The sequence below is a fragment of the Protopterus annectens genome, chromosome 6.part0 (genome assembly GCF_019279795.1).
Source record: "Protopterus annectens isolate FY-2018-M chromosome 6.part0, PAN1.0, whole genome shotgun sequence".
In the NCBI taxonomy this organism is placed as follows: Eukaryota; Metazoa; Chordata; order Ceratodontiformes; family Protopteridae; genus Protopterus; species Protopterus annectens.
Genome location: NC_056737.1, coordinates 704,879,946 through 704,895,915, shown reverse-complemented (window position 1 = coordinate 704,895,915; position 15,970 = coordinate 704,879,946). Strand labels below are relative to the sequence as shown.

General features: G+C 40.4%; 1 protein-coding gene across 1 annotated transcript in view; it reads left to right on the top strand.

Moving 5' to 3' along the window:
• The window catches only part of SYNE2 (spectrin repeat containing nuclear envelope protein 2), a 3,814,665-nt gene that overhangs the window by 1,930,645 nt on the left and 1,868,050 nt on the right, over positions 1–15,970 (top strand). The window lies entirely within an intron of this gene.

Below are 15,970 nucleotides of genomic sequence, written 5' to 3'. Positions count from 1 at the left end.
CAAAGTACCAGCCTACATATAACATTTTAAAGACGTCCCTTCTGCTTACTCCAGTGGTGAATTCTGTCTAGTTAGGCTAAATGCCAAAAAACAGTCATTTGACAGAAAACAAGCACGTGAGAAACATTTGACTAAAACTGCTTTCTTGCAGGAGGCAAGACTTTCCTGTCCTGCACTCCCATGTTGTGCACTGTGCCCTTTAACCTCTCAGTCACCTTGTACTTATATTCCTTCCATGAGGCTGTAGTGAATCTTATTCTAATTTAATAATCATGTCTCCTCATTGCTGAACCATGGCCAGTAACCCCATTATTAAACATAGATCCTGAAAAACTCTTAGTTATACGTGTACACTGTTTAGGACCATAACTGTATTTTCCTACATAAGTTCTATGTCCATGTGTAAAGCTTTTCAATTTTGCATGTATATCAAAAATCTTTTTCTGAACCTACATTATTCTATATACTTTTACTTTCACATTTGGCAAAAACAGGTGTAATGTAACTTCAGTCTGTGGTTAAAGCTGTTATCATCTGAGAGTAATTTCAAAACTGAACAATACCTGAGACAGTTGTGGTTCCAAAGTCTTACTTTTACTTCTTGCCTTTCTTTGTTTAGAATCTGTACAGCCTTTTCTGCCATCAGACGAAGCATGACATGGCATAACTGTTACATGACAAATTTCATTTCTATTCAAAATGTTTGCAAATTCCACAACATTTCTGGAAAATCATGTGTACTGAAATTTTATCTCAGTTTTTCACTATCAAAATTCATGGTATACACATCTGTCCATTTTGAATGAGCACCTAGCAAAACCAGTAACTTTTTTTTCCAAAGGAACAGATCAGGATAATCCACATACATTGTTAGACTATTCCCATGCCCGTAAAGGTACATTTAGTGGTGGTTTACTGTCTGCTTGATATTCATCAGTCACATTTAATTCATTTTACACATCATGATCCATGCTAGGACACCATAGATAGGATATAACTAAGATGTAGCTGGAGCTTTGTGGACAATTGTGGCACTGCATTTTTGCCGCATTTTTTGGCACTACTGACCAGTCTTGCAAAGTTGTTTGAACTGTTGACATCAGCAATACACAGCAATCTCTGGCACTTCATTTCTTGTCTTCTGTAACAGCTTAGCATAAACTTTAAATAATTTATTTTTGACTGTTCTTTCAGTATGTTGTTCATTTGTGACAATGTTACAGCTTTGAATATCCATTCTGATCTGTTTAGTACATTTCGATTTGCATAAGTCTTTGCTGGTGTGTTCTCACTTTTATACTTGTATACTTTTACAAGCAGTGTCATGATAAACTCATTTGCAGACTACAAATGTTCCTGTTTAGTAGCCTTAGTAACTAGGAGCAACATTGACAGATGCCTGCAGTGCGTAAGGCTGGGACATGATAAATGTCACATACCACAGTCCTGTGCAATTCATGATGCTGTAGTAACTATGAAGCAAAGCACAAACACATATCAGTATTTCTCTGCTGGATTACCATGCACACAAGCAGAGTATCACATCCCCAGATACTGTGATGCTACTAAGGACCACCCAGTAGTATGGAACAGAACACTAGATCCATTCAGTACTTAATATGCAAATTGTCAGTGCTCCGCATGCATGGCCATTGAGACTGTAACCATTATGCATTATCTGTGCCCACATGTGCAGAACAACAAGCTCATAATGTTGTGCTGCTAGGCACACTAATGTCACTTGTGGACATAGAACCATAAACCTAAGCAGCAGTATGTGTGCTCTATACCAGTGTGGATAGTTCTAACTTGCATGTTAATGAGTGTCCCCATAGCTTGATCCTCCTAAGTGACCCACAACTTGCTGTAGAAGTCCCTGTGTTATGATTGTACCTTGCTCTCTCAAAAAGAACTGTACTGCTAAGGTCTTCTTTGACTGCTGTCACAGGTATTGAACAGTGCCCTGCTATGAGATGTCCCATAGAAAACTGTGTGCCCACATATGGTCAGAGAACATAGCAGTTTGCACAGGTATTTTCTAACAGTCTGCCATAGCTCTCAAAATCTTACCTCTGACATTAGTGACACAGGCAAATGTAAACAAAGGTCCTGCATTAGGGTAATGTTTAAAATATTGGTACAATTTCTTTATGATAGTGAGAGAGTAATTTCCCTAACATGCATCTCCCAAAGTAAAGTAATTTGTTTAGCTTTAAGGAAAGTCATTCACCTGAAACATTACTGTAACAATGTTCCTCAAACAAATCACTGTATTTAAGAAGGAGACAGAAAACCAGAGATGTCACTGAAAATCATGGATAATGGCGAAGTATGCATTCTGCATCTGTTGGGCATTTTATGATGCTGCAAGGCTCCAAATAGAGCAGGTAGTTAGATGGGCTGTTTTGTACTTGTTATAACATTATAATGATTATAATTTTGAATTGCACTATTGGCCACTTTGTATACAGAACACGTTCAGTGGGTAAACTTAAAGTAGCAGCAGGCAATGTTTACAAATTCCACCCAGCCTCTATAACATTCAAATAGGATCGTAGGATCACAGGAGGTTGCTAGATAAACAGCCCCAGGGGCCTTATAAGCCTAGCCAAGTTCAGCCCATGTTCCCAATGGTGTTTGGTTCAAGCAGACACTAAAATCAGCACTTATAGCCCCTGTCCAAGAAGAGCACAAGTGTAAACCCTGGGTAAATTTCTGGTTACCCATCCAGTTGTCCAAATTACGCTTAAATAAGGCCAACAAGAGGCTTTGTTTAACATGAATTGGAAGCGTGTTCCAAAGGTGGGGTGACCTCAGTGAGACAAATCTGTCTCTCCAGCAAGTTCTTTTCATGTCACATACCAGGTTAAGGTCCTTTGAGCAAGTGACCTCTGTGCCATTTGACTTGTGAAAGTGCAGCATTTCCATTAAAGCTGGGTCAGAGATTGCTCTATATGCAAGACACAGGTCACCTCTGAGTAGTCTGTATGACACAGAGTAAAGTGACAACAATTTTAGTCTGTTGGTCTGCATAAGACAGATCGTGAAGACCATTTCTTTGTAAGGAACCTTTCTGGTCTCTCCAATTGCTGCAGGTTTTGGAAAGGAACATACCAAAGGGAGCAGCGTACTCTATTATTGGCCTGATGAGGGAAGAGTACAGAGGGGTTATAACCTTTTTTGTTTTCTGGAGGGGAATGCCCTTACTTGTGAGATGAGCAATATAAAATGCCATTCTTACCAATGTGGAGACATGGTGATCAAAGTAAAGACTGCTGCCAACCGGTGTGCCGAGATCTCTCACCACTGACTGTGTGCTAAGGGTATTGCTATTGATATCATAGTTTTCAGGAGCATCACCCTTGCCAAAGGGGATGATTATGCATTGTTTTGCATTAAGTTTAAGACCATGACTTTGGCACCAGTCATTAGTCTGCATAAGACCTTCTTGAAGGAAGTTGACATTGTTACGGGTTTCAGTGATTGCGCCCAGTTTGCAGTCACCAGCAAACTTTGTCAGCCACAGTAATTATTTCAGCCAGTACTTCGGGGAAGTAGATTCTGAACATTAGGGCTCCCAGAACCGATCCCTATGGAACACCACTGGTTATGGGTCTATTTTGACTGTATGAGTTCTATCAGTGAGCCAGTTTGCAACCCACCTGACAATATATGGGTTGAAACCCAGCTGGGTGAGTTTATCAATGATGCCTGAGTGGGGGATTGTGTCAAAGGCCTTTGCTTAGTCTAGATAGGCCATATGCACAGATTTACCCTTGTCTAGGGCTTTGGCGACTATCTTAAGTCCACAAAGTTTAACAGGCATGCTCTCCCATTGACAAAGTCAGACTGGATGGGATTGAGAATTTGTTAATAAAGTACATGATGGTTTGCTCCATGGCCTTGCAGATAAGGATGGTCAGGCTAATGGGTCTGCAGTTCTTGGGGTCCATGGATGCACCCCCTTTGTGCAAAGGGATGATGGTAGCTGTTTTCCATTCCGATGGGATGAAGCCAGTGCTTAGGCTGTGATAGAAAAAAATGCCCAATGGTGATGCTAATTGCTGTTTTAACCCATGTAGAACACAGCCCAGGATGTTGTCTGGTCCCATAGAGGCTGTGTTTTTCACCTTGGAGAGGGCGTTTAAGACCTGCTCCTTGGAGATACTAGGTGGGGGACAGGTGTTATAAATGCTTTGTGGTATATGTAGTGGGGACAGGAGAGTGAAGTGTTCACTGAAGATGTCAGCCAGCAGGTTTGCTATATCCACAAGGTCTGTATATGTAATACCATTAAGTACGACTTCAGGGCAAATCTGGGCCTTACTTATGAAGTTACGGATGTAACTAAAGAACACCTTGTAGTTATCCATAGTTAGGGAAGTTAATTTGGATTCGTAGTTAGCTTTGGAGGACTTCATTATGAGCCTTATTTGCTTGTTTAAGTTGAGGAGGGAGTGTTTCCAGTTTTGAAACTGTTCCTTCCTACTCTTAGACAGCAGTTTCTTTCTCCCATTGTATAGCCTATTACCAACAGTTGTCCATCAGGCAGGTTTGTTTTTCCTTGAAGATCTTGCTTTGATTCTATCAGGTACGGCAGAGTCAATACAGTTGTACAGGTACTCTTGTAAAACATTGGTGTATGACTCAGCATAGGTGTCTGTTCCATCAGTAGGGGGGCTATGAAGCTATTTATGCTGTCACATAAGAGGATGTAATTGACCTTGGAGAAGTTTGTTAGTCTAGTTGTTGCTAATGGGGGGGGGGGTCTTGTGTTATAGTTACTTCTAACAAGACTGATTTGTGGTCCGATCTCACCAGGGATGGCCACATACTGGCTGTGGTGCAGCTGTACCCCATGTTGGTAAGCACCAGATCCAGGATGTTTGAGCCATTTGTGGGTGTGTCAACCTGCTGGTCCAGGACATTGGAGTTAGCAAAGTCCAAGAACCTTTGGGCAAGTGAGTTAGAACACTTATAATTTACCCAGTCAGTGGATGGGTTATTAAAGTCACCCAAAACCAGGGTGTTTGGTTGTACATTGACTCAAGTAGATCCAAGTAGGCTGAGTGGATGTCCTGATTCATGGAGGGGGTCCTATAGCTGGCAATGACCTGAAGAGGGGTCTTACCTACAGTCAATTCCACCTGAACTAATTCATGGGAATTATGCTGTTTAACCAGTTTAGAGGTGTATTTACCTTTAATGAATATTGATGTACTGCCTCCTTTAGTTCTCATGCCTTTTGAAAGTGTGTAAAGAAATGTAACTTGGTATAGCTGGGGTGCTCTTCGCAGCCTTAAACCAGGTCTCAGTGACTACACAAATGTCAGCATCTTCCAAGGTGAGGACAGTTTCCAGTGAGTGCTTTTTCTGGTTAAGACCACTAGCATTTAGCAGCATAACCTTGAGGTTGTTTTTAGAGGTTATTTTTACATTGAGAATTTTGTTCTTGTTACATTGCCTAAAAATAAACAGAAATATATGAGACATACTATGATAAACTTTATGTAGTTCTTTGAAATGTAGCAAGTAAAGATGGTGTCCCAGAAGGTAAACAATAATGTGTAAGTAATCCTTTATAGATGTTTATGGTTACATGTTTTATCTAAAGTTGTTTGTGAACAAGCATGACTCATCATCTGTTTTTTAGAAAACTGTTCTGCGTTTTATGTAGAAAAAGGAGATGTTTATAAAATAAGAACTGTAGAACATTAGTGATATTTATAGTGTCATGCCTGTTCTGAATAACCTTCTACTGCAATGTGTATTAGATATTGCCATGTAAGGCCCAAAGTATATAAAGATTTTTTTTTTAGGTTTGGCTACATTTTATTCATGTATGTATTTTTACATGGAAATTAATGAGGGGTTTTCCTACCTGAAAAAAGGTTTTCTTGTTTGTTTTTATATCTTTTAAGTTTCAAGTTTTGGATTTAATATGGCTGCAGCAGCTTGTTTTGGTATAATTTAGAAAACCTCTGAACCCCCCACCCACGACCAAAGGCAGCTCTCCCGAGGACACATGCAACCACATCTCGCAGTGTCCCAACCTCTATGCCCTTAAGGCAAACTACTAAACAACTCCATATATTAGTTATCTGGGACTCTGTTGTGAGATACAGTGATGACCCACTCACCAGGCTGAGCAAGGAGACAGTCATGGTCAGTTGACTATCTGGAGCAAGGATCTGCCAGATGACACACACTTGGGACATGAACTACAGGTCCATGAGGGCATTAATGACATGAGACATACCTTCCTGAACTATATGAAGAGAGCCATGATAGAGCTTTCAGACTGTGTCCAAGGCAGGTATGAGCCTTGCACTGAGCAGCCTTCTACCTTCTCCAAGGATGAGGCCACAATATATACTAAACATGATTTTATGTGGATTACTTGTTTTTATTTTAAGTAATAAAGTAGTGGTTTGGTGCACGACTTAAGGAATCGTTTGTCCAGCTTGGTGGCTCCTCATTCATTAAGTGTTTTCTTCAGTTGTTTGTGTATCTTTCATTTTTCATTAGATCACACTAGTTTGCCAGAGATGGTTTCACCTGTCCCCACTAGGCTTTGGGATATTGGTCAAACCCTTATCCACTTCTATAGTGCCTTTTTTAGGAAATATCAACCTGATGAACCTTCCGTCATACTAAATTCTACTCAAGATAAAGTAAAGGTGCTACTGCTCAGTGCTAAGAGTCTCCCTGCAAGCTCTCATCACCCTTAATAGTGCTGGCATTGGTACAGTTGCTCAGACATGGTTTAAAACCACACATTTAGACCAGCTACCACACAAGTAGGGACAATAGGGGATACATACACAACCACTAACATGCAGTCTCAAAGATTTTGTGGATTTTGTCAATACAGACACTTTGGAGCAGCTAGTCTGCAGCATACCAGGGCTGCAAATATCCTGGATCTGGTACTCACAAATATGAGGGTATTTTGCCGACCGTGTAACTGATCATCTCAGATCAAAAAGTGGTTACCTTTGAAATTAGTATAAATCTTGAACTTCCAACAACCCCCAGAACCATTAAGAACTTTTCCAAGGCTGACTACTTCCTATAAAGTGATGGCATAGCTTAATTCCAACCCCCCCAACTCAGAGCGCACTGTAGTCTATACAGATGGGTTTATAGAAACCCTGTATAAGCATGTAAATAACTGCATAGAAACGGCAGTACCAAAATAAAATAAACTTAGGACAGACTCCGAAAACAAGCCCCCTTGGTGGGCCCCCAGTATAAATAGGTTGTGCAGCAAAAGAAAGAAAATTCAAATAGGAAGGGCTGTGTCCAGCAGGACAAACTCCCTCATCAGTCTCAACAAGCATCTCAGGAGACTAATTAAGTCCAGCGATGCCAGCTTCAAGGCAAAAATAGCCTCCCAGGCTAAGGATGACCATAAGGCATTTTTCAGTTATGTACTCAACCTTAAGGGGAACACCCAACAGTGTGCTGAACTAATAGTAAATTTAATTCCCTACATTGAAACAAAGGATATAGCAGATTTGCTTGCCAATACATTTAGCTCTAATTTCATCCCCCTATCACCCATAGTTGGCCCCCAGGAAATAACCTCTACTACCCCCACCCCCATATATCACTAAAGAACAGGTTTTCACTGCACTCTCCAAAGCTAAAAACACTGAATCAGTGCCCCCTGATAATATCCCAGGATACCTCCTAAATAGCTTGAAACACAACCTGTCAGGCCCACTAGAATCTCTTTTCAACCACATCTTCCAGACAGAGCTTCTTCCCTAGGTAATGCAGGACTACAGTGGTCATCCCTCTGCACAAAGGAGGGACCATCAATAGACCCATAAGTTTGACTTGTCTTATATTCAAGGCCATGGAAAGAGTTATCACGGACCTGATAAATCAAAGACATTGGAAATCTTCAACACTGGACTTATCTCAGTTCTGTTTAGCCAAGGGCAGGCCACGCCTGCTAAGTCTGAGTGACGTCTTTGAGATGGTCACAAGAGCCATGGGCAAGGCAAAATGGTGCATACTGTCAACTTTGACCTGGCAAAGGCATTTGACACGATACCTCACTCAGGTGTTATAGACAAACTCACAAATTAAGCATTAATCCCTATGTCACCACAAGATAGACAAATGACTCGCAGATACGACACATGAGGTTAGGGTGGGGGAATCCACCTCCAACAAGAGGTGTATTACTAAAAAAAAATGCATAATTATATCCTTTAGAAGATGACCACCTCTGCAGATTACAGCACTGGTAACACTCCCCTAAGACTCAACCCAGCAGTAAGGGACTTGGAAACTTGAGTTGACAATAACCTGAACGTTAATTACCATGTGGTGAGAAAATCCATGACATCCAGATCTAAGGAGATCATAGTCCCACAGTACTCAGCCCTCATTAGACCCATAACTGAGTGCCGTGCACCCTTCAGCATGTACCTGATCAGGCATTTATAACAGCTGTAGCAGTCACACTGGTTCCTCACTTAAAGAATACAGGGTGTAATTAACATGTCCTGTATAGACTGACGCAAAGCCCTCTCCCTGTACTCAGTCTCCTACAGACTACTGAGGAGTGATCTATGTCTAATCTAGAAGGTATTTCCAAATCCACTCCTGATGACCCTGCTACACATTCTTAAAACAAGCAGCACTAGAATTACCTCTTGCACCCCCATGCAGGGGGTTTACCCCCACATGCATTTTACATATATATTTTCACTCTAAGGTCACTCCAGCTCCAAAAATGAGTGATAATTAAATACAATAAAAAACTCACTCACTTTCTGAGGCATATGAGTTTCAGAGTCCATAAAAATATGTGCACTTTGAGTCCACGTACATCACTCATCAGATAGTATTCAAATAAATAAGAGGAAGCAATGTGCTGGAGAAATTGTGTTTGAATAAGAGAAAAATGAACAAATGTATTGAACAGCTGAAGGCAACTCCTTTTTTTTCATTATGGTTATTTTCTGCCTACTGTTCTTGTGGGAAGGTAGAAGAAATGGAGGCTGCTAGGATTAGTGGGAAGCAGGCTGTAGAGAATACTTCAGTGGCTAACCGTCCTGAGGAAGAGGGTGTATAAAATACTGATGAGATTAAAATATGTTTTAAAGATTTTCAAAACTGAACTTTTCCATTAGCTGGAGTGACTCCAGCTGGACTTCATTCTGACTCCCCTGTCCTTCTTTTAGGATAGCAGTGACATTAGATTCAAGATACTGTAATGCACTGGTCCAGTGATGTGCTAATATTTGGATAGCAGATTACTAAGCATGACATAGTCCTTAGTTTTTAAGAAACTCAGACATTTTTAAGTTAAGTCTGGGGAACTGGTTTATAATAGCATTTCTTTTCTTTTTTTTACTCCCCTCTCCACTGCCTGCCAGTCATAAACTCCCTCTAAGTTTCAGTTCATTCCTTCTTCACCAGGAGTTCGAGTGACATCCAAGATGTGCCATCATTTAGACAACCATCAGGGGAAGTTCAGTGATTTTTTTTCTGATTTTTGTGTCCCAGTGGACAGTCGGTTATGCAAGCGAAGAGGCATGTAATGGGCTATCTTCACTGTTTGTAAATTAGTTCTGTAGGGGCATTGTCAGCAAACAGTTTCATCCACCATCCTTGAGTTTGAGAGGTATTTTTTTCCTGGTCTGCATTGGATGAGCAAGCCAAATACCTTCATTCTTCAGATGCAACTCTTAGAGTGAGCTAGCAAGGGAGGGAAGGCTTGCTAGAATGTCTGTGTGGGAGGATTAGATGTGTCCTTAATGTCTTTGACATCCTTATTCTCCCTTTGCTTGGCTGTGTTCTTTCTTATAGGTGGTATTTCTTGGGATTACTCGCTGTGGGATGAAGGTATACTATTAGGACATGGAAATGTGTCATCCCCTAGTATCATGGGATGGTCAGCTTCAGTGCCAAAGTTTTATTTCTCTGAGTTGGTGGTCCATATGGAGGCAGGGGTCTTTGAAACTGTAACAGGAACTTTGTCCAGATTATCGTCTTACACAGACTCATGTTCAGAATACCAGAGCTCCATTATAATGGATTGTAGCTCCTGCACAAGATTTAACCTTTAAACTGGTACTGATTGCATGTGTTTTGACTATTACTGATTGCCTGCAGATTGGTTATATATACTATTGCCTGACTGCGGCACATTTCCATCTTGTCTTCCTAGTTTCACTGTTGTCCTTATCTTCGTTTCTCTCTTTTTGTTGTATATTGTAATAAACCATTTAAAAATCAATATGAGTGCAACTAAAAGAAAAGACATATAGTATATAAAAACTGCTCAGACTTTGGAAAAGATTTCCCACTGACATTACAGAAAGATGTCCATTCTTCTTTTTTAAAAGCCATTTCGACTTATATAGGGTTCTGAGAAGTTCATGCATGTGAAAAATAGCAGTCATTCTCCTTGAATTCCAGGAGCCTGTAAGCTTGATAACATAGCCTATAAACCTGTGAAGTACGCCTGCCCTTACATTCCCATTTGCCCCTTTCACTGGAAGCATTTCCAGTTAAAATTAGTCCAACATCATTTTAAGTTTGCATCCCAGCCCTCTGGTCTAGCCACTTCCCTAGATAAATTTTATAAAAGATCTAGCTCTTAGATTAGCTCACATAAAGTCAGAGAACATTCACAAATTCCCTTAATTGGATGACTGTCTTAAATTTGGATTCATTTTTTATGTATCTTGAGATCTAGTTGTAACAATGCACTGGGTAAAATGTCAGCTGAAGCCATTTCATTTAGTTTAGTTTCTGGGTACGGTCATAAGCTTTGTAAAGTACAAGTTCTTCTTGCCTTATGATAGGGAACAAAAAGTAATTTAGTATTTTCCTCTGTTCAGACAGTGACAGTTAACTTCAGAACAATAGTATCTTACAGCTCCTAGGTGTGTGTGTCATCTTGCATGGGTATAGTTCTAAATGCCAGATATCACATGCAGTGAATAAATTGGAAGACTGAGCATTTCCATCTATGCCGTTTGGTTATTGAAATGCTTAGATAAATATGAAAATTATGACAATGTGCATAATTAGTGAAAGAGCAGCAGTTAATAGCTGTCCTGCCAGTTATATTGCTATAATGTAAGTTTTAAGGTGAAATATTTCATTATCTTACATGAAATATGTTTTTGTCAAGTAATAATGTAAATAAGGCAATATTAGATGCCTTGAGAATTCAGTAATGTGATCTGAAGGAAATGCCTATAGAAATGACTAGGATTTAAATAAGAGATGGAGGCATTTTGATAGACTTTGAAAACATTCCTCAGTTGACAACAGCCAGAGCTGGTCCTAAGTGAGACAGATAACAGTACAGTGATGTGGTATCTGACAAATGAATGTACTTAATGTGATTTAAACACAGCTCACTGAAACCCATCTAATCAGTCACAAATGGCTGAATGCAAAGATCTCTGAGCAATGCAAAAGCTGCCAAGCTAACTAGAATAATACAAGTTGGGATCAGAACACTGAAATACATCTGAAACGTATGCATCATTAATACACAAAGTGTGTAATTGCAGCTTCAATGTGAAGGGCTTCACTCCCTCCACACACCTGCGGATGTGACTGTAGGCATTCCAATTTCATACAAATGAATAGGGCTGAGTTATGTTATAGACTGCATCGGCTGTTCACTGTACACAGTGTTGTGTTGTTATGTTGATGTCTGGGATGTGAAGGGCACAGTATCCCATATGGGGAATGCAGAGATCTTCCCCCATGAAGAGAAGGTATTTGTTCATGTTGAGAATATTCTACAGAAAGATATTTCCAGTGATCAGGACACTGTGCAACACTGTACTGAGTATTCATACATGTGCATTTTGAATATTTCTGAGATTTGAGGTAGAGTTCAATGAGCCTGGCTTTAGTCGCACTTAATAACTCTAAACAAACAGGGGGCTTTTATTCTTTGCAGCTTTGCAACTTAACATTAAAGATTTAGGATTGTTCCTTAATAGTCAGTTGGTCCCTCAAAGCACTATTTCTTCCAGATTGTCACATGATCACAGTAGACACTCTCTGCAGGAGGCTTTCAGTGGCATTTGCACAAAGACTAGGCTGAGAAGTGCTGATCATCATAGTTCAGTAGTGACACTGAGCATTGGCAGAACTCCCTGCTTCATCCAAGAATGCAGAGCTGAAGGATTCTGCAGTAAGGGACTTGGAAGTTATATGATGGTTTCCCATGGAATAATAATTTACCATATGCTTTTTCTCATGCCCTGTCCAAACTAAGAGATTTCTTCTAAAGATAAAAGAGCAATTGAAAATGGCAGATTTCACCCTTGTAGCTCTATATTTGAAGAAGATGATCATGAATATATTGTTACTTGGGATGATATCTGGACTCCTTAGGGACAACCAAGAAAAGACAATCTACTGTCACATCTGGAGAAAATGCTTTATACGCTGACCCTAATTCCTTCATTCAAGCAGTCCGGATAATTGAATCTTCTTGCAAGTATGTCTTACTTATTTGCAGCAGTTTTGTGGGAAACAGGGAAACCGGGAGGCATACTTTAATGAACTCTTATACTAGTAAGTTATATAGGCTTTTACTGTGTGTGCTAGAGAAACAGCTATTCAGATTAATCTACTCTTACTTCATTTCTGGGTTACCTGAAATCTTTGAACCTGGCTTGTCCCTTCATTCAGATTCATGTGGCAGCTTTACCTGTCTGTTGGCTGACATATTTAAATTTCTACATGTGAAGCTGTTCCTCAGAGAGTCCTACATGTCTCGGCCAGTGGTGAATCACCACACAAGGGCAGAACAATAATTTTTTTGTAGAAAAACTTAACCCTGCCTCCATTTGAACATCTTCACTCTCCTGATTTCAAGTTTTTGTCCTGGAAAATCTTGCTTTTAGTGACTGTTACTTCTGCAAGAAAGTCAGTGTTACATGTTCTGAATTGCTCAGCCTTACCTTCTTGCTCATAAGGAGAGGGGTTTCCTTGAGAACTAATCCTTCTTTTGTATATCAGAGTGGTTTCTCCAGTCTCTATACTACTGTGTCTAGCTCTTTGATGTCTGCTTTCCAAAACAAGAAGACAAAGGGGAAAGACTTTGGAATGCTGTGAATATACATGTAGAGTTTTTGTACATATAAATTCTATTCATTATCTTGGGCAAACTATCTTTATTGAGATTCATATAAGCTGCCTGTTTTGTTTGCCAAAGGTAACTAGAGTAAACTAGTAGAAAGTGTAATCTGTATACACAGTTAAGCAGTTGTATTCACAAGCTTATTTCATAGGTTCATAGGTGTGTACTAGGCTAACGGCCCTGGAGCCTATATAAGCCTAATCCAAGTAGATTCCCTGGGATCATACTTCCCAAAGTTAGTTCCCAGTGCCCCCGTCAAGCAAGGCCACTGAATTGATCCCCAGGGTGAACTTCCTATTGCCCACTCACTCATCAAGACTTCTCTTAAAGAGGGCCAGTGAAGTGCTCTGCTTGACATGAATGGGAGGTTTGTTCCAGAGTATGGGAAGTCTCTGGGTTAGGAACCTGTCCCTCCAGCATGTTCTGTTTGTTGTGGTAATGAGGTTAAGGTCCCTGGAGCATGTGGCATGGAGGGATTAGGATTTCTTTAGGTGTAGCATATCTAGCAGTTCTGGGTCAGACATGGCTTTGTAGGTCAAGCAGAGATCACCTCCAAGTAAATGATAAGAGACGGAGTATAGCTGGAGTTTTTTGAGTCTGTCCATATAGGGCATGTGTCTAAGAACTAAGATCCTCTTAGTGAGGTATTTTTGTGGGCCTTTCCAGTTGTAGGTGTCTAGTGAGGTACATACCAAATGGGGTGTTGTATTCTGTAATAGGACTAATGAGGGATGAGTAGAGAAGGGAGTATGACCTCTTTCTTCCTGGACGAGAAACCTTTTTGTAATGAGATGTGCCACATAGAAGGACTTTCTAACTGCAGTGGCAATGTGGTTATCAAAGGAGAGGTTGCTGTCAACATGTGTCCCCAGGTCTCTTATCACACCTTCAGTGTTTAGTGGACTACCACCTATGTGGTAGTTCATGGGCACCAAATTTTTCCCAAAGGGAATGACAGTGCACTTTTTGGCATTGAGCAAGGCCACGGTTCTGGCAGCAGTCATTGGTATTGGTGAGGCCGTTTTGTCTACATCAGTTTGAGAATCAGTAATGGCTCCCAGTTTGCAATCATCTATGAACTTGGTCAGCCAGAGTCCCTTTGTGTTGGCTTGAACTTCAGAGAAGTAGATGCCAAACAGGAGAGGACCTAGGACCGATCCCTGTGGGACACCAGTTGTAACTGGTCGTTAGTCAAATTTGGAGTCCGTTATTTTCACAATGTGGATTCTATCAGTGAGCCAGTTGGCAACCCATCTTATTACATAGGGGTTTATGCCTAGTTTAGTGAGTCTATCACTCCTGAGTGAGGGATGGTGTCAAAGGCCTTGGCAAGATCTAGGTAGGCTGTGTGAACTACCTTGCCCTTATCCACAGCTCTGGTGACAGACTCAAATAAGTCTATCAGGTTGAGCAGGCATGATCTACCTTTCATAAACTCATACTGCCTGGGGTCCAGAGTTTGTAGATTCCCTGTGTCCTAATTTATAAGGTCCATGATGATGTGCTCCATAGCCTTACATATCAGACTTGTCAGGCTAATGGGGCGGTAGTTCCCATTGTTTGTAGTCACTCCCCCTTTGTGGAGTGGGCTGACCATAGCAGTGTGCCATTCGGTAGGAACAAACCCTGAAATGAGGATGTGATTGAACAGGGTACTCAGGTGTGGTGCCAGTTTACTTTGTAATTCATGTAGAACACAGCCAGGGATATTATCAGGTCCCATAGAAGCTGTATTCTTGGCTTTGGACAGTGCATTTTTTTACCTGTGTAGCCATGATAAAAGGGACTTGGCTTTCCTCAGGTATTGTGATAGGCCCTTTAGGGGGTGAAAAGGGGGTAAAGTTCACACTGAACCTGTTAGCCAATATGTTTGCAATATCAGTTGGTTCTGTATATGTATTGTCATTGTGCTGTAAGTTGGAGCAGATCTGAGTATTGCTGTGTAGATTCTTGACATAACTATTGAATGCCTTGTGGTTGTCTTCAAAATCTGCAGCAATTTTGTTTTCATAGCTAGTTTTAGAGGATTTGATGATGCATCTCAATTTTTTGCTGAGGCTAACAAAGGAGTTTTTTCAGTCTTGGGACTTTGCCATTTTTTGCAACAGTTTTTCCCTTCTGTTGTAGAGTTTGTTTATGATGGAGAATCACCAGATTGGCTCCCTTTATTTGGAGGAGAGTGTCTTGGTTCTGTTTGGTATGACCCCATTACATGCACTTGCATATGTGCTCATACAGTGCATTGGTGTATGATTCAGCAGTCATGCACCTATTTTCCATTTGCATGGGTGTCGTGAAGTTAGCCACCTCTATTTTTAGAAGCTCAAAACAGTGATATGTGTGCTCAGGACATATGTAAAACTTCAAGTTGCTAAAATGTAATTGCTTTTATAAATCATCACTTGTTTGACTGTTAGTCTTAAAATATAACAGAATTCTCTAGGACTCTCCTTAGTGGGATTGAGTTGTACAAGGTACAGTGTAATTAATATTTTATAATATCTTGGCAAGCAGCTCAGTGAAAAATAAATGAAGTTTGAAACCGAGGGACTTGAATGAGTTGTACTAGCAGCTGCCTTCCTAGCAGCCTTAGTACTGTAATACATTTTGGTATAACAATGCACAGTTTATTTAAAGGAGGCCAGTTTTCTTTTTTATGTTTTTCACATCTGTGAGAGAACTAGAGATAAGAAAAGAACAGAAGGAACACAGGCTGTAACATATGCTTTAACATATATAACCTTAATTTTAGATTAGGTAATGCCTGTAGGAGCAGCAGTCTGTTTGGGACAGCTGATCCTGTCTGTAGGGGTAAACTTAATTTGCGGA